This window comes from Engystomops pustulosus, chromosome 2, assembly GCF_040894005.1.
Source record: "Engystomops pustulosus chromosome 2, aEngPut4.maternal, whole genome shotgun sequence".
NCBI classification, from domain to species: Eukaryota; Metazoa; Chordata; class Amphibia; order Anura; family Leptodactylidae; genus Engystomops; species Engystomops pustulosus.
In genome coordinates, this window is record NC_092412.1 from 194,349,029 (window position 1) to 194,369,529 (window position 20,501).

General features: G+C 41.3%; 1 protein-coding gene across 2 annotated transcripts in view; it reads right to left on the reverse strand.

Moving 5' to 3' along the window:
* The window catches only part of RAP1A (RAP1A, member of RAS oncogene family), a 51,467-nt gene that overhangs the window by 29,586 nt on the left and 1,380 nt on the right, over window positions 1-20,501 (reverse strand). For both annotated transcript variants that reach the window (XM_072137695.1, XM_072137696.1), the window contains exon 2: window positions 6,315-6,376. The gene's annotated coding sequence lies outside the window, so the exon portion shown is untranslated. The remainder of the gene's footprint in view (window positions 1-6,314; window positions 6,377-20,501) is intronic.

Below are 20,501 nucleotides of genomic sequence, written 5' to 3' on the forward strand. Positions count from 1 at the left end.
TTGTGTGCATGCTCCGTTCAACCCAGCTAGCTATTGTGTTCCATAGCCGAGCACAGTGGAATGTGAGAACTGACGCACTTCCAGTCCGCAATGGATGGCGATCAGATAGGAGCTCTGTGCGAAGTATCCAACTAATACACCAATATATACACACGGCACCAAACTATAGAGCAGGGGTCTACTGCCATTCCTTTTTAGCAGATCTGTCTGCATAGCAGCATCTATTAAACTCCATTTGTTCATTTCTTCCATATGTTTTATGGATACAATTATCTATTTTACTGACATTTGTCAGCAGTAATACCAGGGTGGTCATTTCCCACATTGACGTACTCATGACTGGTCTTCAATTGATGCGGTTTATACCAACTGGACTCGTCAATAGATTTTTCAGTAATCTTATCAATGTATATACAACCATGCGCTCCTATGTTGACTCATGTGTTGACTACATGAGTATTTTAAATATGTATATGTTACTTACCATGGTTTCTGACTTGCTTTATGTATTCGAGAATAAGAGTTTTTCATCACAATAAAAGGCCAATACTCACCTTTCTGACGACCCCTGCAGGTCTTCTCCGCGATTCGTCGTGCAGGTACGTGTAGCGTCAGCCAACACTGACAGAGTGTGTGGCTATATAATGGGGCAATGCTAGCTGGCGATATATCTATTTGGGCAATGCTAGCTGGCTATATACTGGGGCTGGAAGGCATGCTTGCTATGAATTTCCCACCCTAGGCTTATACTTGAGCCAATAGGTTTTCCGAGTTGTTTTGTGGTAAAACTAAGAGCATTGGCTTATATTCAGGTCGGCTTATACAGTATATATTTAAGAGTACTTTATCACTCACTTGTGACATATGACTTCTAAACCATTACTCATTTGCTGATATTACAGTGTCTGATGAAGGTCAGACCGAAACTTCACAACAAGTTTATATATTTGTTTGCTGAATAAAAATTCACCTTATAAAATAATCTCAGTGAGACTGGATTCCATATTTAACTACTCATGGGACTGAAACCCTATGCAGAGCACCTGTTCGAACATTACGAGTCCTAAATGAAAGATGAATTATTATGACTGATGCTGGATGATTAATCTGGTGCAGTATAAGACTGGTAAGTCATACTATGCACCTCCTATAAGTTGGTCTAGTTTTCTTCACCACAATATAGAATTTTCTGACGCACGAACTGAATTTACTGTCCAATCACTCCCCCTAGTTACCAAGAACACAGGGGAGCCTTAAATGAGCATAAAATGGTCTTAAAGGGGTATTCCCATTTTGGCAAATTTATGTTCTTGTTTGTATAATGAAATGTTATACAATTTTCCAATATACTTTCTGTATCAATTCTTCACGGTTTTCTATATCTCTGCTTGCTGTCCTGCTATAGAAAGCTTCATTGTTTATTTCCAGTGGACAGAAATCTGACCATGGTCACACAGGTGCACGGCTCGTTAGTATCAGAGTTATTAGAGTGTTATAACGAGCCATGCACCTGTCTAACCATAGTCAGATTTCTGTCCACTGATAATAAACAATGAAGCTTTGCAGGAAAGCAAGCAGAGATCTAGAAAACAGTGAAGAATTGATATAGAAGTATATTGGAAAAATGTACAACTTTTCATTAGACAATGTTTATTTGCTGAAATTGGAAAAGACCCCTTTTAACCTTCAGTAAATGTGGCGCAAAGCAGGTGCAAATTACTCCAGTTTTCTGGCGTAGTCAGATTTAAACATCTCCCCCAATGTTTCACAAATCATACTAGGCCTCATTAATCAAAACAGAGAGCAGTGCTAATTGCTCATGATAACCGGAGCTCAGCTATCACCTTATAAACTTCTGTGGGGAAATGAAATATGAGCTCTGATTTGATTGTCATGAGCAACTAGAACATCTATGCTCCCAGACACTTGATTCAGTAGGCCCACTGCATCTGCTGAAAGGATCCACCAGCAAGTGCTGAGCACAGCCCCACTTTTGCATTACGTTCATTGTGTATGGACTGACTAATAGCAAGGTAAAACATGTGCTGCTGCTATGTGTACACATGCATTTAGGGGTGAATGAGTTTGGGGAGGAGCAAGTCCTGATGAACCGCTTCAAAGCACAATTAAAGTGCATTGTGTGAACGCAGCCTTATGGTTTAGAGAGCCATATGACTGTTACCGCCCCACTCAACTTTGAAAGAAATAACAAAGAAAGAAAATTACCATCAAAATCAAACAAGATAAACCAGGGGCACTTGCTTATAGATGCAGGCACTGCGACTGTGATAACAGTCTTATATTTGTTATCCATTGCCTCCTTCCTCCTAAAATAAACTTTAACATTTTAATGAGCCTGAAGCGTTCTGGGAAATGCTACGAGAGTCCCTCAGTGCTGCAGGTTCATAGGCAGTTAAAATGAGCAAAACAAGTCTCACCCAACCACTGCCTGTGTAATCTAGCAGTAGCAGGAAGTGTGGGTGAGGGCAGACCTGCCCTGCTCATTGTAACAGTATGTGAAGCTGGAGCACTGAGATAAAAGAGTACCCCCTTAGAGTCCTTCAGGCTCATTAGAATAACATTTAGAAAGAAGGAGGGCATGGATAACAAATATAAGGCCACCACAGTCACTGTGCCTGTATCTATAAATAAGTGCCCCTGGTTTATCATGATGTTTTTGATGGTACATTTTCTTTAAACTTAGCTGTATCCCATAAGCACAGCACATCTGCAGTAGAGTAGTATGCACAAGCTTCAGTGCATATGTGCCAGACCCTAGATGAAACCAAGGGGCATTACCTATCACTCAACCCCCATACGTGTGCATCGTGACTCACCTCTAAGACTGCAGTCAGACAATGTGCCAGGATCAAGATAAAATGAGCACTGAAAGCACATGTTACCCCTTGTTAAAAGGAAAGGCAATACACATGTTTCCATGTACTAAACATGTTTCTACATGTGAAACCCACATGTGTGTCTGGTAAAGATTTTCTCCCATTATGCCGGCAAAACAGTCCAAGCAGGACTTTTTTGTTTTGTGTTTTTTTTTTTTTTTTTTTTTTTTAACATGGCAGCACTTATATAGTAGGCTCTGAATCTCCAGTCCATAAAAAGTCCCAACAGGTTCTCTTTATAGCGCAACTGTAAAGCTATAGTGATTTTACCAAATTATTATATGTGATTCACCCTTTGAAAAAAAGCTGAACTATGATGACTTTGTGCTGCTCGTCCTTTTCTTTCCAAAGTTATGGCATTTTCTGTTCTGAAAGTGTGACAAAAATCTTTCTCACCAGAGGTGAAATGGGTGGAGACTAATGTCTGTCTGTCCATGCCCTCAAGCTGAGGCCACTTAGCTTGCCCACAGATCCCATGATGCCTTGTGTTCTCTCTCAAAGTAACTTCTAATAAATATATAGTTTCTGACAAGTAAATCCACTGAACACTGCATAGTGCACATACATGATGTATATAGTGACAGTCTGGAAGCTTCCATCACATGGAGGAGCAAGGAACATGTAATAAGTGGAAGAAATCATAAGTACATGAAAGCTATAGCCTGTGCTGTGTGAGCACCAAGTGTTAATAGCTTATCTGCACAGAGCTGATACTGCAGATGACAAGGTGCGGGAGGGGAGAGACAGAAAGTTCTGTAGAATCACAGACTGGGATGGAGGAACTGAATGGGAACAGGAGAGATCTTGTACCTTACTATTCTGTGCAGGAGACATTTGCTTTTCACACATCCGGCTCTGCTTCATGCACAAAGAGTTCTGTCACATGACCACCTCCTTCTCTGTGAGCAGGGAGGAGCAGCTCTTCCCCTCCATTGAAACAGTAGATTTGTTTATCTGATGTTTATACTAAGGGATTTTAGGGCTTATCAGGAGAGGGAGAGGAAGAAGCTATTGCATCTCTGAGATAATCTGAGGGGGATAGCAAAGAGACTACTGAATACAGGCAGTCTCCGGGTTACATACAAGATAGGATCTGTAGGTTTGTTCTTAAGTTGAATTTGTATGTAAGTCGGAAATGTATATTTTATCATTGTAATCCCAAACTTTTTTGGTCTCTGTGACAATAGGATTTTAAAAATTTTGGGTTGTCATAAGAATCAATATTAACACTAAAACTTTATTATAGAAACCTGTGACAACTGTTATAGCTGTTTATTGTAGCCTAGGACTAAAGTACAATAAATTACCAATATCCAGAGGTCCGTTTGTAACTAGGGGTTGTATTTAAGTTGAGTGTTCTTAAGTAGGGGACTGCCTGTATAGGTAAATATAATGGGCAAAATTGTTTTACATCCAAAGAGCTATTAATTTGTGGGGAAAAAAAAAAAAAACAAAAAAAAAAGAAAGAAAAACTTTAGTTACTCTTTAATGCTACACCAAAAAGGCATCTAACGCAAAGACAAATATCGAAGCTGCCATGTCCTCCAAACTTTCACTTGCAGTTTAATCACTTAAATTGTTACTGTGTGATACGTTGCTGAGAACAATCTGCTTCTGTTCACTTCTAGAGCATTGTTTTCATGCCTTAGTACTCCTACACAACATCTTCCAACAACTTGCACAGAATTAAAAAACAAGCCACTGTTTCTTTAACCCATTAACGACCAAGCACTTTATTTTTGTGCTTTCATTTTTCACTGTACACCTTCAAACATCTATACTTTTCCATGTAAAGAGCTGTGTGAGAGCTTGTTTTCTTGTAATTGCACTTCATTGTGACGGTATTTAATATTTCATACCGAGTACAGGCAGTCCCCGGGTTACATACAAGATAAGGTCTGTAGGTTTTTTCATAAGTTGAGTTTGTATGCAAGTTGGAACTGTATATTTTATCATTCTAATCCCAGCCAGAACTTTTTTGGTCTCTGCGACAATTGGATTTTAAAAATGTTGGGTTGTCATAAGAATTAAAGCTTCATTACAGACACCTGTGATAACTGTTACAGCTGATCATTGTAGGATGGGACTAAAGTACAATAAATTATCAATATCCAGAGGTCCATTTGTAACTATGGGTCGTATGTAAGTCGAGTGTTCTTAAGTAGGGGACCGCCTGTACTGGGAAGCGGTAAAAAAAATTCCAAATGTAGCGAAATTGGTAAAAAAAAAAATCAATTTCTTGGATTTTACGGCTTTCACTGAGCGCCCCAAATGACAGGTATACTTTATTCTTTGGGTCGGTACAATAATTGGGATACTAAATTTATATAGGTTTTACAATGTTTCCATACATTTACAAAAATTAAAACACCTTAATTTTACCATTTTCTGGCACTAACTTTTTCATACTTTAGTGTACGGAGCTGTGTTTGGTGTAATTTTTTGCGACTTTTGATGATGTTTTCAATAATACCATTATAAGAACTGTACCGCCTTACTTCTTATTGAATTGTTTATAGTTTTCAAAATGGCTAAAAAGAGGCATTTTCGTCTTTGGGCGTCATTTTCCACTAGGGTGTTAAATGCCCGTAATAACCATTATATTTTGATAGAGATCAGGCATTTTGGGATGTGGCAATACCCAACATGTTTATGATCTTTAATGTTTATATTTATATATAAGTTCTAGGGAAAGCAGATTTAGATTTTTAAGAATTTTTTATTTTTTAATTGCCTTACTTTAGCATGAAATGGTCAATGCTTCTGGAAGCACACGTAACCATTTGCGGTCACGTTCACACAAGGCGTTTGAAATGCATTTAGAAATGTGTAGCAGGAAGGAGCTTCTCCTAATCACAGACATGCATGTCTAAAACACATCTAATCAGGAGGAAGCTACTTTTTGCTGTGCTAAAATTGCGTTTCTAAACAACAGCAGCCACTCGCAGCTTCCGCCAATGGCCCCACATGTGAACCGATGCCAGAATAGTGACGTAATAGTACTGTGGATTTCAGGAAGTCACTTCTCACAGCACAGTAGTTTTACACCCATTTTCCGGAAGTCATTAAACCTCCAACTGCCCAATGACAATAATGGCCAAATTTGTGGCCATATACATCTCCCCATAGACGTCTATGGCGCCCAGCCACTGTATGGTGTGTGCAACCGTGAGCTACCGCACCGTGCATCTTTTCCTGTGTTTACGGCCTGAGCGCCATGCCTCGCTATGGAGAGGGGTGAGCAGTGCGCAGCAGTATGCTCGGCTGGGCAAGCATACAGTAGTGCGAGCGGAGCCTAATATGTAAGCTTTAGCAGGCAACATTCAAACATGAAAGAATTTTCTTCATAATATTTTGACACAATGAACTGATCAGTTTTTGTAAAACATCATAATTCACTATTGCCATGAGACTTACTTGCTATCCTGAGCATGTAAACAGTTTCTGCTGTGTGTTTCTGGAGCAATTGTATCCAAAACCTGCCAAAAGAAAAATAAATGTTTTATTCATTACTATAGACCACGTACATTTTAATTTCTTGACCATATATTGGGACTGGCCAAAATGTCTGACTTGTTATCCCATTATATTATCTGCCTCTGAAGAATCACCCATTTATGTACACGCCAGGTTTTAAATGTAGGGGTCTAAATACTGGTCAAACAACAGGTCTAAATAGCTCATGCATATGATCCTTGCCCACACTGCTTATGTCCTCCTTTGAATCTTTACATTTCCCACATAGGCTTGCAGAGGAGGCTGTTCCTTCTTATACTGTACCTTACCACACATCAAAAAAATGACACCATGACAGTCCATTGTTTTAGTTATCAGTAGGTAAAAGAAGCCAAGGAAAGAGTGGGAAGCGCATCCTGAGGAGCACACAGAAACCCTTTGGAATACAAAAGTCAAGTCGTCACCAGGAATATCACTTTCGGCCAGTGACCAGTTCCAATAGCCTATACTAGCTATGTGGATTTTAAAAATGCCTTTGTCATCATTCTGTATCATTTCAGTAGGTTACTTGGACTCCTGCAAGCCGTGTGTGGAGAGTCCCAGGGGGCTGGAGTTTGCCTAGGACTGCTCATACATTCTTCCTCTCCTCCACAACGTCTCCCTTCCTCCCCTCCCTGCTCAATGCACAGGACAGGTAGTGAGGATAGAGGAGAGGACTGGATGAGTGTGGAGGGGACAGACACACAGACTACCCCCCCCCCCAGGACCCCACACATGCTGCTGGCAGGGCACCAGGTAGTGTAAAATAAGCCATTATAAAACTACTAAAAATGATATAGAATGCTGTCAAAGGCATTTTTAAAATCAGCATAGTATAGGCTATTGGGACCATTCATGGTGACTGGTTTGCTTTTAATCCATTTATAAAGCAGGGGACACCCAGAGGTTGCTTGGGGTGAATCCTGCAGTGACTCTAGTCAATGACTTACGTGCTTGGTCCAGCTTTGAACATACTTAGCAGTGGTTGGGAGTAATAAAAACACAAGGGGCAATTACTTTCCAGGGCTATATATGTGAAGAATGTTGCTATTCATCCTTCAGTGACCAGACACTTGTAGCCCAGCTAGTAGCTTGAACTGTGAGATAAGCGCTGCAGTATGGGGCCGGCCAACCAAAGCAAGGCATGTATATTACTTACTTGTACCTCGCCAAAAATGATTTCCCTAAGGCTACATTCACACTGCCGCATGGGGGACCTATATACGGCGATATATGTCCCCCATAGACAGCAATTGGCGCACAGCGTCCTACGGGATCGGTACGGTGGCAGTACACGTGCGGCACTGTACAGCTCCGTACCCCGTGAAAAGATAGGACATGTCCTATCTTTTCCCAGCATACGGCGCCATGCGCCATTTATTCCTGTGGAGAGGTGGGAGGAGGGGGGGGGGAGCAGCGCTCACCTCCTCCTCCCGTGCGCTGTTATGTGCCCGCCGTGCTACGGTACGGCAGTGTACATCCAGCCTTACAGTAGCAAGGTAAAAACCATCTCCATAGATCATTCATCATATCATAAACTTGGCAAAACACCACAACAGAACAATCCATATTCAGCTTGCTCGATAGGGGCTAACCTTCATATGCTAAATACTTAGAAATGGGGGGGGGGGTCAGTAGTGACCTAAAAAAGACAGCAATTAGTCAAAATGAAAGGAACCTCCTTCTCTAAAAGGAACCTGTCAGCAAACAGCAAGAACCCTCCAGTAATGTCAAGAACCCGTCAGGTAACACAATATACTCCGCCATTTACTTTTGTTAGGTTAGAGAAATCATCCATTTAACTACAAAAAAAAAAAACGATTTCCTTATAACACACAGCATTTACTCTATGATATAACGGCTCGTGCACCTGTGTGACATCACATGACCATGGGCATATTTCTGTCCACTGGAAGTTAATATAGAAGCTTCTATAGAAGGACAGCAAGCAGAGATCTACAAAACCATGAGTAATTGATACAGAAGATAATGGAAAATAGTAATTGGAAAATTTTCATTACACAAATAATATCAATTATTTGGTGAAAGTGGACAATCTATGATATCAAAAAGGGAAAACTGGGGAGCATGTCTGGAGACCTGAAACATATGAGATGGTTGGCCAAAGTTGGGATCATCAGACCACTGTCCCTGAAATGGGCTTTATATAACCGTGCGACACTGGAAATCAATACTATTCCATCCCTCCGCCACAGGTACAAATAGCACTGGAAAAGGGAGTTTACAGAATGTCTTGGTCTTGCAAAATGAGATCATTATGGTGGGTGGCTGGACTAGTCACTGTGGCTCGTTCACCTAGTCAGAACATGATGGGCCTGGGCAATACTAATTTTCATATAATACGTCACACCATCTACTCCTATGGCACCAACACTGGCGGGTGTCACAGAGACAGTAGACCATGAAAACTGATGTATTTTCCAAAGAATCTTGGGACTGTGGTCACCTCAGAGAAACATTCCTCTAAACCACTACTACAAACATGTCAAATCAATGCAGTAGTTCTCTTTAGTAAAAAATATTTTATTTAAAGAAAAAGGGTCAATCAATAGAGCGCAATGAGGGATTAATATTAGAAATACTATTTTGCTTTATTTCCCAGATACTTAAAAGAGTATTCCTGTATCAGGTACTTATGCTCTCATTCACTTCCTATGTAGCCGCGTGCACGGTAAGCGCCGAGCGCGTACCTGCCTGCGCCGGCTACAACGTTTAAAAAGTGTTTTAAACCGCGATACCGCGGTTTAAAACACTAACTAAAATAAGCTCCGGCACCAGCTCACCCTGAGCTGGTGCCCGATATTGCCATCGGAAACCTGCCACTACAAGTGGTAGGTTTCCTTTAAGTTGGGAGGTCCCCTGAACACTGATATAGGCACCATTCACCACAATCTATGGTAGAGATAAAAATAGCCAAGTCGAATATTCTAGATACCCATGACAGCCAAAGAGTAAAACAAGAAAGATCCTGATAAAACCTGGGTCAATGCATTTGACAAAAAATCTTCCTTTTCTTAGACTCATGAGATACATTTTCTGCCTGAAATGGCCTCTTCTTCAGATGAAATATTTTGCGTTAATGCCACGTGTGAACGCTCCGTCATATACCCTGATGATGTCATTAAAGGATACCCCGGAATTACAGTGCACAACGCTGTGACAGAGTTTCTAGGCTATTCGGTTTACAGAGAGGGCTTTAGAAAAGTGTCCAAATCTTCGAAATGGTTCCCAGATCCCCTAGGATATCAGTAACAGGTGTCTGTACAGAGGACACTTCACAGGAAGCTCGGTGTCCGCACTGTGCTGGATCCCAGCAGACATGAGCTGGAGCCCCTCCCCCGTCCTCACACAGTTGGGGGCTGCAAGAGGGGTACGGCACAGCTCCAGCAGTGTGTGAGCATAATTTTAAAGTTGATTTAAGATGGAAGGAGGCCATGGATAACAAATATAAAACGACTACAGTCATGGTGCCTGGATTATGAGTAACTGTCCCGGGTTTATCAATGATTGATTTCCATGGTAGATTTCTTTAAAGAGAACCCATCACCACATATTCACATATGCAGCTAGTGACAGGTTCATATAGAGCCATATTAACTGACCCCCTTCTTTTAGCTAAAAATTGTTTCCCTTACATCCACATTAATCAACTTTATGTTTTATTACCTGGCATCAAAGGGGGTGTGTCCTGCTAAACCAGATCCTGCCATCTACTCCTTCCCATGCCTCTTCTCTGCATGTCATGTGACACAGGTCATTTAGCCTCCTAACAATAGCAGAATAAAATATGTCCCTTCCGCTATCAACGTTCCTCTATATTACATTCCGAGTTCTAGTTTTTTTACATAATCCAATGGTTAGATTATTTCAGATGCAATCAATGCATATTTACATTGCGATTTAATGAAGGATGGTCTCTATCAACTCTTTAAATCCTCTGGATTCAAGATTTTAAATTAAGTCCGCAATTCAATTAAGTCCAGCAAATGTCCCTTTCCTTAAAGGAAACCTACCACTTCGGGTATGGCTTATAAGCTGGACATGCCGTGCACCAGCTCATGTTTCTAAACAGTTTGAAAGTGTTTTAACAGTTTATTAATGTTTATATTCTTACTAGCTTCCCCGCACCGGGGTCCGCACTCGGCGCACCATGCGCGCTACCACTTCCTATTCAGATGCACGCACGGACGTGCGCATGGTGTGCCGAGCGCGGACCCTGGTGCGGGGAAGCTAGTAAGGATATAAACATTAATAAACTGTTAAAACACTTTCAAACCATTTAAAAACATAACGGAGGTAAGCGCCGGCACCAGCTCTTCCTGAGTTGGTGCACGGCATGTCCAGCTTATAAGCCCTACCCGAAGTGGTAGGTTTCCTTTAAGAAATTCAAGTCTATTGTAAACATGTGGTTATACAAGATTAATTGGGGAAATCAATTAATAAGATGCTGAATGACAGGCCTCATAGGTGTGTTGAGGAAACAGTTTGATGAGATCACAGCGGGCATGGATCATCAGAACCAATACGGAGGCAGCCTAGGGTTGCACAATGTATGAAAATGGGTTTGTCATTTTCAGTACTGTGCACTGAATGACTATCCTGTTCTACAGATTCCTTTGTAGATGTCCAATATTATTGTTGGGTTCTAAAGAGGGAGGGAATCCTCGGAAAAGAGGTGTCAGGCTGTTGGCAGGAACCAAAGCCCTTGAGGAAATGCCATGAACTGTCTATATATGGAATTTCTACATCTCTGAGGCCATCATCTGAGGCCATCATCATCTCTTAATTGAAAGTGAACCTGTCACCACATGTATCCCTCAAATCCACAAACACAGTACCTTGACCAGCAGTTTGGAAGTCCTCTGAACACGTTTTTATTGGTGCGTGTCAAAACCTTGATACTTGTACAATATTTTCATACTCAGAACAGGTCAATAGCAGAATTCTGTCATTTTCAATATGGAATGACTTCTGTTGTACAGGCTCCTAGTATCTGCCTGCAGAGGCAGCACCGGCAACAGGACCATAGTCACGGCTGCCAGTCTACACTTTAGGGCACAGATCCTTCCCCATCCATCAACTCCTCTATCCCTCACCTGGATTTCGTCGCCAGGCAAAGAGAACCCCCTGGGTGAGCCTGAACAGTCGGCCGGAAGTCCCACCCAATTCTGCTTCCGGCCACTCAGTGCTGTGATCCTGCAGAGAGTATTTGTATCTTTTGCAGGATCGCAGCGGCACGATTTGGGTCAGTAGCCCGCAATCAAACAGGAAAATCAACTGTATTTATACGCTTGATTTTTTTGGAGGACTGTGGCAATTCAGAGAGTGACGTTGGAGGGAGGAGCCAGGGCGTGCAGTATAAATGGAAGACAGGATTTCTGTCAGAGGGGAATCCACCATGATAAACCAGGCACACTCATACCGGTTATACACAAACGTGTGCAGCCATGTATACATGCTTTATGGTGGCAAAATCCCACTGAGAACGGGAGTCCCTCCATTATAAACAAATATAAAGCAAGCACGTTGCCTCTGCCAGCCAAACCGCCACGCTGGAATGGTAATAGTTAATTCTGTTGTGGCTGACCAGATTAACAGGTTACAACCATAGTATATCAGAATGGCTACATACTTCCAGTAACTTATCTTGACTGTAGAAGTGAACAGCCACAATCACAGGCAACTCCTAGGGTTACACATTTCAGTTTCGGAAGCTTGAGAAGCCTTTGCTTTACTCTGCTGTATGGAAGACAAAAGTGGCTGTTTTGCTGTCATGTGCCGATGCAGAATGGCAAACACACAAGCTCCTTGTTACTATGGGAGAAGCACAATTGTCTATTTGTCCTTTCCTTGACACACACAAAATATGTTTCCACCCCAATATCCATGTCTAAAATTTCCAAGTAAAGGGAATCCAACATCGAAATCAAGCATGAAATAAACAGTCCATGGCAGCAGCACACCAATTGTCAAAAAAAATTTCATTCACCCATAGTCAGATATATAACACAATGTTTAAGCTCCTCCCTGGAGCCATTATCAAGTGATCACTGCTTTTTGAGTCAAACCTAAGGCCCCTTTCACAGATCCACGTCCACATAAATGCCTATGGTGCCCAGCGGCGGTATGGCAACACACATACTTATGGCACCGGACTGTGCAAAGGGAAAAATAGAGCATGCGCCATCTTTCCCAGTGTTTACGGCCGTGCATCGCTATGGAAAGCACTGCTCACCGCTCCTCCAGCACACTGCTGTATGCGAGCCCTACAGGAAGTGTTCACCTGCCAAATATGGGTTTGGACCCTTATATTGTCACTGTGCTCTTGCAACTTGTTTCTTTGGTTACCAAAATCATGCATGGATAAACCTGGGACATTTACTCATAAATCCAGAAACTGACTGCGGTAATCATCTTATATTGGTTATTCATGGCCTCTTCCTTCATAACTATTACAAGCCTGAAAGGCAACCAGGACAGTTCCCAAAAGAACTTGCCTGTTCCTGCTTGGCATTGCCCTCTCTCTGTCTGATGTAATCTCACTGCAGCACAGGAAGTTGAAGCACACAGTGGGAGGCAGAAATGCTTCTTGCCGCACAGAGGTGCTCCCGAAACCGCCCCAGTAGCCATTCAGGCTCATTAGCATAGGAAGGAAGGAGGCAATGGAAAACAAAAGAAAAATACCACAGGCAAGGTGCCTGGATCTATTAGTAAGTTTTCTTGCCAAGGCCCTTCCACTTGTTTTTTTTTTTGTTGGTTTTGTAAAAGCATCTTAAATGCATCAGGTGGAAATGTGCCCTAAAGTTCGGGTCTGCACATCTCTAGGCCGATGACAGAAATAGCCCCAGAGGTCAGAGAGGAATAGTACAGCACGGTGCATGTGGACTGCTATGTTCAACTGTGAGGTGGGACTCAAATTCCTTTTGCTGTGGATGGGGGATAACCGTATGTTGCCATTATTGGGACCCATTTTTGGGTACATCTAGTTTACTGATAAATCCATTTTATGGCTTAATAGGATTACAATGTTTTCTAATTTTTTTTAATTGTTTAGCTTTGTAACGCTTTAACATACCCAGGAGATTTAGAGACCGTTATCCCATGACAAATTGTACTTCAAATTAGTTTAAAAATTTAGATGATCTCTTTTGTATTTAATTAACAAAAAAATGGAAATTTGGCCAAAAAGTTTGAAAAATTCTTCATTTTCTAAATTCTCTAATTTTGAAGCAGATGGTCATAGGGCCCAAATGAATTCATAACTTACATTTCCCAAATGTCTGCTTTACGTTGGCATGTTTTTTTTTTTAAAGTTCCATGTATTTTAATTTTAGTGCCATTTTTAAAAAAAATTTTGGGGGGGAAAAAAAAAAAAAAATCACCAAAACCTGTATTTAGATGGACCTGCTCAAGCTTCAATTGACAGAGGCTTTAAATAATAGCAAGACTCGTAATTACTCCATTATGGAAACTACACCTCTAAACATATGAAAAAGCACTTTTACGAAGTTTGTTAACCGTTTTGGTGTTTGATAGGGGTTAAAACAAAATGGAGGTGCGGTCTAAAAAATTGTAATTTTTTTTGGACAATACATTCATTTTGGGCAATCATTTGCAATGGATTGAATGAAAAAAAGGACTCCACAAAGTTTGATACCCAATTTCTTCTGAGTACACTGATACCCCATATGTGTTCTGGGCATAGAACGGAAGCTGACGTCTTCCAGAGCAGATATGCATTGGCAAATTGTACAGGCTGAATTATTTTTTTTTTTTTTTTTAATGTGGACCTATGGGCTTATTTTTTTTCCACATGAGATGCACTTTTCTGATACATAATTTTGGGGTATCTATAGCTAATTGAAGACATTTTATTAACTCTTTGTAAGTGGAGGAAATGAAAATCATCAATTTTTGGTAAGATTTTTTTTTTTTGGCCGCTTACCATACCATAAACCTAGTACCGTATATACTTGAGTATAAGCCGACCCGAGTATAAGCCGACACCCCAAATTTTACCGTCAAAACTGGGAAAACCTATTGACTCGAGTATAAGCCGAGGGTGGGAAATGCATTGGTCACAGCCCCCCCCCCCCCAGTATGTATACAGCACTGCCCCCACAATGTCCGCGCGGGTCCTCTTCTGGCTTCCGAGCCCGTCTTCTTTCTTTAACTTCGTGCTGGGCGCCGCTGTTAGAGAAGACAGAAGACGGGCGCGGAAGCCAGAAGAGGACCCGCGTGGACATCGGGGGAGCAGTGCTGCACGTCGATGCCACTGGAGGGTGAGTATACAAGTTTATTATTTTTTACATATTTTTAATGACTATGACTCCTGTATAAGCCGGTCGTTTTTCAGCACATTTTTTGCGCTGAAAATCTCGGCTTATACACGAGTATATATGGTATATTATTTTTACAATTATGAAAACACATTTATATAGATGTTTTTTTCCAATTTTACCGAATAAAAAGTAATTTGGAGAAAATGCTGTTAATTTTAGCGTCATAGTCTTTTCAAATGCATAACCTTTTTATTTTTCGGCTGACAAATCTGGTCAAGGGTTGTTCTTTTTAGTGGTCTCATTTTAGAGTCAGTAAGATTTTTTTAATCACTTTTTAGAGAAGTTTAAAGGTATTAATTCAAAATTATCTTGCAGAACGTTTTTTTTTTCATTTTCTTTTTACTTTTTTTTTACCTTATACAAACTTGAACCAGAGATGCTATGATCTAATCACACATGCTTGGACAGTTTACAGTAAGACACAGAAGGGATCTGACTGTAGAAGAGCTTGGGCATCCCCGGGGCACTTGGCAGACCTCGGGGCTGCCCAGAAGAGGATCGGATTCCCCGGTAAGCGTCACAGAGGTTCCGATCCTTAGGGGGAATACCACGGCGTGTAAGGGATTAACACTCAAGATCAGAGCCAGCTCCGATTGCGAGTGTCGGAGCGTGGTGTCAGCTGTAATATACAGCTGACAACCACTGCTTCTGGTGCTGGCTCCTTTTGTGAGCCGGTGCCAGAAGCTGGATGAAATCAGAATGTCCCAGTGTGGAAAGCATCCTTATGTACTATTACGTCCAAATGCACGTAGAGGTTAAACCCTATTAAAAATAGTTCCTGTCTCTATCCTATCCAATACCTTTTACAGGTCATCCTGATTATTTTTAAAGGGGCTATTTTCAGGAACGTGGCACTGGGTTTTTTTTTTTTTGTTTTTTTTGGGGGGTGGGGGTGGGGAAGTGAACAAATAATTCTGTCATTTTCTTTATAAATATTCTTACATCATTTACAGTGTGAGAAATTATATGTCAGTTGTATAGCGTGGTTCTTTACAGATTCATAGATACCAAATATGTTTCTCTTCTTTAAACGTCTACATGGTTAATGCAACTGGACAGCAGTACTTTCCACAACCGGGTCTGTACTTGTGGTGGGAGAGGAGACAAGCTCCTCTTACTATAGTTGTATGGGACATTAGTCCCGGATCACGTCTCTGTTAGGTATTCAATTATTTCCTTCAGGAATTATGGGTCACAAAACCAGGAATAATGAACACACAGAACAGGTGCAAGTCTCTCCAGTGACTATACAGAGACAGGTACAATGAAAAGACTTGAACTTGTTCTGTGTGTGTTCTGGTTTTGGCTCACATTAACTGAAGCCCTAACGGAGATGTAGACAGAGTCATTTCATGTGCTAATGCTGGTGGCAAGTGGTTAAAGGGAACCTGCCACATCTGCTTAGACGTCTTTTCCTAAACCCTTGTATTTACCATAATATTACAATTATAATGTTAAAATAAAAAAATATCTGTTTGATACACATTATGTTGTTTCATTTGCCAATAAATTGTCAAGTGGGTGTGACCAATCTCCCTGTCAAAGGAGTGTGTATACAGTGACACTGGAATTTCTGTGATGAATAACAAAAGCATAATGCAGATTTCTACAAATATTGGACTTCAGAATTACTTTATGCAGATTACAAGACTTCGCTAAAACAGACATGTCGGGAGAGGTGACAAGACATCAAAAAAAACAAATGGTTTTAAAACCTAACGTGCATAAACTGGAGCTTTAACCCCTTCGCGCTCCGCGGCGGATATATCCGCCACGGAGCGCAGTGACTTAGCGCTCAGTGGCGGATATATCCGCCACGGCTCCTATGCCGGCTCGGCTCTGGATCAGAGCCGAACCGGCATCGGGAAACACGGGGTGCCGGCTGTAACTAATAGCCGGCACCCCAGTGTAACACCCGCGATCGGAGTTGTCTCCGATCGCGGGTGCTTAACACGTTAGATGCCGCGGTCAGCGCGACCGCGGCATCTAACAAGTATCTGGGGGGTCTTTCCCCCACGATCGGCCCCCCCGAACCGTTTTCGGGGGGCGCCGATCGTTGCTATAGTAACTCTGGGGTCCGATCTGGACCCCAGAGTTACTAGCAAGAATTGCCAGTAAGATGGCGTCTGTGACGTCATCTTACTGGCAAAGTGCCAGCCTATGCAAGTGCATAGGCTGACACTGATAATACTCTGCAATACATGAGTATTGCAGAATATTATCATGAAGAAGCAATCAGAAGATTGCTTCTTCATGTCCCATGGTATAAAAGTGAAAAAGTAAAAAAAAAAGTTATTCAATAAAAAAATAAAGTCATAAATCACTAAAAATGCCCCAAACCCCCAAAACATATAAAGAGACATATAACTCAAAAAAAAAGTCTAAATCATAACACAAACCCCACATATATAGTATCACCGCGTCCGTAACAACCCGTAGAATAAAAGTAAATCATTATTGAACCCCCACGATAAACGCCGTAAAAAAAAACTGTTATAAACCCTCCAAAAATTATGATTTTTACCTTTTCAATCCCACAAAAAATGATATAAAATGCGACCAAAAAACCATATGTACTCAGACATGATACTGGTGCAAAGTACAACATGTCCCGCAAAAAACAAGCCATCAACCAGCTCCGTAGCCAAAAACGTAACAAAGTTATGCCACTTGGAAGATGGCAATACAAAAATTATAGATTTTTCCCCACATTAGGGTTTTGTTTGACAAATTTAGTAAAACGTAAGAAAATATATTCATGTCTGGTATCCCCGTAATCGTATCAACCCATAGAATAAAGATAACATGACTATTAGTCTATACGGTGAACACCAAAAAAAAAAAAGTCAAAAATCCAGTACAGAATTGATGCTTTTCTACTCCTGCCCTCAAAAAAAGTTCCTAAATTTTCAACAATAGGTGATACCAACCCCAAAATGGTAACAATGGAAAAAGCATCTCATCCCGCAAAAAAAATGCCGTCACATGGCCCCAATAACGAAAAAACGAAAATTTTATAGCCTTCAAAAGGGGCCAATGAGGAAACTAAATTCCTGGCAGCTGCAGCGCCCTCCTTCCCTTCTGCGCCTCGCTGTGCCCCCATAAAACAAGTAACGGCCACATGTGGGGGGTCTTTGTACTCAGGAGAAATTGCAGAACAAATTGTATGGTGGGTTTTCTCTTTTTATATTTTGGAAATGTGTAAATTTTGGTGCTAAATGAACGTATAAGGGAACAATATGACCATTCTAAATTTCACCTCCATTTTGATTCAATTACTATGAAGATCTCAAGGGGTTAACAATCTTCGTAAAAGCTGTTTCTGATAGCTTGAGGGGTGCAGATTTGAAAATGGGTTGGTTATATAGGGGGTTTTGATGCTAAATATGTAAAATTTCATTCAAAACTGTATTTATCCCCAAAATAGTCAATTCTGAAAATCCGGAAAAGCGATATTCTATTTGCAAGCCGCGTGACGTCAAAATAAATTATCCAGATATTTCAGAAATTATGAAAATGTAAAGTAGACAAATGGGAAATGTTATTCAGCAACTTATTTAGCTGGTAAATCTATCTGCCTGAAAACGTGATGATTTAGAATTTCGAAAATGGCAAATTTTTCAAAAAATTCATCACATTTTCTTTTTTTTGTAAATAAACGCAAAACTTATCTGCCAAAATTTACCACTAAAATGAAGTACAACATGTGGGGAAAAAACAATCTCAGAATCGTTTTGATAAGTAACAGTGTTCAAAAGTTATAACCATATAAAGCGAAGCAAGTCAGAATCCAAAAAATCGGGCTGAGCCTTAAGCTGTAAAATGGCTGCGTCCTTAAGGGGTTAAAAGAACCAAGAAAAAAAAAAAAAAAAGTTAGGCGTTTTACACAAAAAGTAAATTATTTTTGTCATCAAACTTGTATATATCTATCCCAGGTTAACCAATCCTGCCGAGTTCAGTTCAGCTGCTCAGCTTAAAACACACATAGGCTTCGAATGTGACAGAACAAGTTTTGCCTGTGTGCGTTCATGCATCATGTGACTGCTGAGGCCAATCAGTGACTACAGGAAGTTAGAATGTTCAGTGATGGCTGCACCTTTGCATCTGTGACTAGTAAAGACATTGGTTGGCCCTCGGGATCACATGACCTACAACACTGAAAAAAAATGGGGATAACTGGAAAACACCCTCAAACGGCCCTTTGTGGAGGAACGTATGTTCGCCCGGGTGCTTTGCACCCCCTTTCCACATGGAGGAGTGCGGCACGGCCGTACATATGGGGAAAGATAGAAAAAGCTCTTTTTCCTGTGTACGGTATGGTAGACAATGCACTTTCATTTTTGAGTCTAACAAAACTTGCAATATGTTCTAGTTTGATGAGAATTTCTTTGCAAAAATTACATTCAACTAGAGAGAGATAGAGAGATATATATATTACATACACTCACTTTATTAGGTACACCTGTCCAACTGCTCGTTAACACTTAATTTCTAATCAGCCAATCACATGGCGGCAACTCAGTGCATTTAGGCATGTAGACATGGTCAAGACAATCTCCTGCAGTTCAAACCGAGCATCAGTATGGGGAAGAAAGGTGATTTGAGTGCCTTTGAACGTGGCATGGTTTTTGGTGCCAAAAGGGCTGGTCTGAGTATTTCAGAAACTGCTGATCTACTGGGATTTTCACGCACAACCATCTCTAGGGTTTACAGAGAATGGTCCAAAAAAGAAAAAACATCCAGTGAGCGGCAGTTCTGTGGGCGGAAATGCCTTGTTGATGCCAGAGGTCAGAGGAGAAAGGGCAGACTGGTTCGAGCTGATAGAAAGGCAACAATGACTCAAATCGCCACCCGTTACAACCAAGGCAGAAGAGCATCTCTGAACGCACAGTACGTCGAACTTTGAGGCAGATGGGCTACAGCAGCAGAAGATCACACCGGGTGCCACTCCTTTCAGCTAAGAACAGGAAACTGAGGCTACAATTTGCACAAGCTCATCGAAATTGGACAGTAGAAGATTGGAAAAACGTTGCCTGGTCTGATGAGTCTCGATTTCTGCTGCGACATTCGGATGGTAGGGTCAGAATTTGGCGTCAACAACATGAAAGCATGGATCCATCCTGCCTTGTATCAACGGTTCAGGCTGGTGGTGGTGGTGTCATGGTGTGGGGAATATTTTCTTGGCACTCTTTGGGCCCCTTGGTACCAATTGAGTATCGTTGCAATGCCACAGCCTACCTGAGTATTGTTGCTGACCATGTCCATCCCTTTATGACCACAATGTACCCAACATCTGATGGCTACTTTCAGCAGGATAATGCGATAAAGCTGGAATCATCTCAGACTGGTTTCTTGAGCATGACAATGGGGTCACTGTACTCAAATGGCCTCCACAGTCACCAGATCTCAATCCAATAGAGCATTTTTGGGATGTGGTGGAACGGGAGATTCGCATCATGGATGTGCAGCCGACAAATCTGCGGCAACTGTGTGATGCCATCATGTCAATATGGACCAAAATCTCTGAGGAGCTTCCAGCACCTTGTTGAATTTATGCCATGAAGAATTGAGGCAGTTCTGAAGCCAAAAGGGGGTCCGACCCGTTACTAGCATGGTGTACCTAATAAAGTGGCCGATGAGTATGTATATATGTATACACACACACACACATTTAGAGAAGGAAATATACACATACATTTTCCAGGGTGGGATATTGAAAACTTTGCTTCAGTGCTACCTTGTGAAG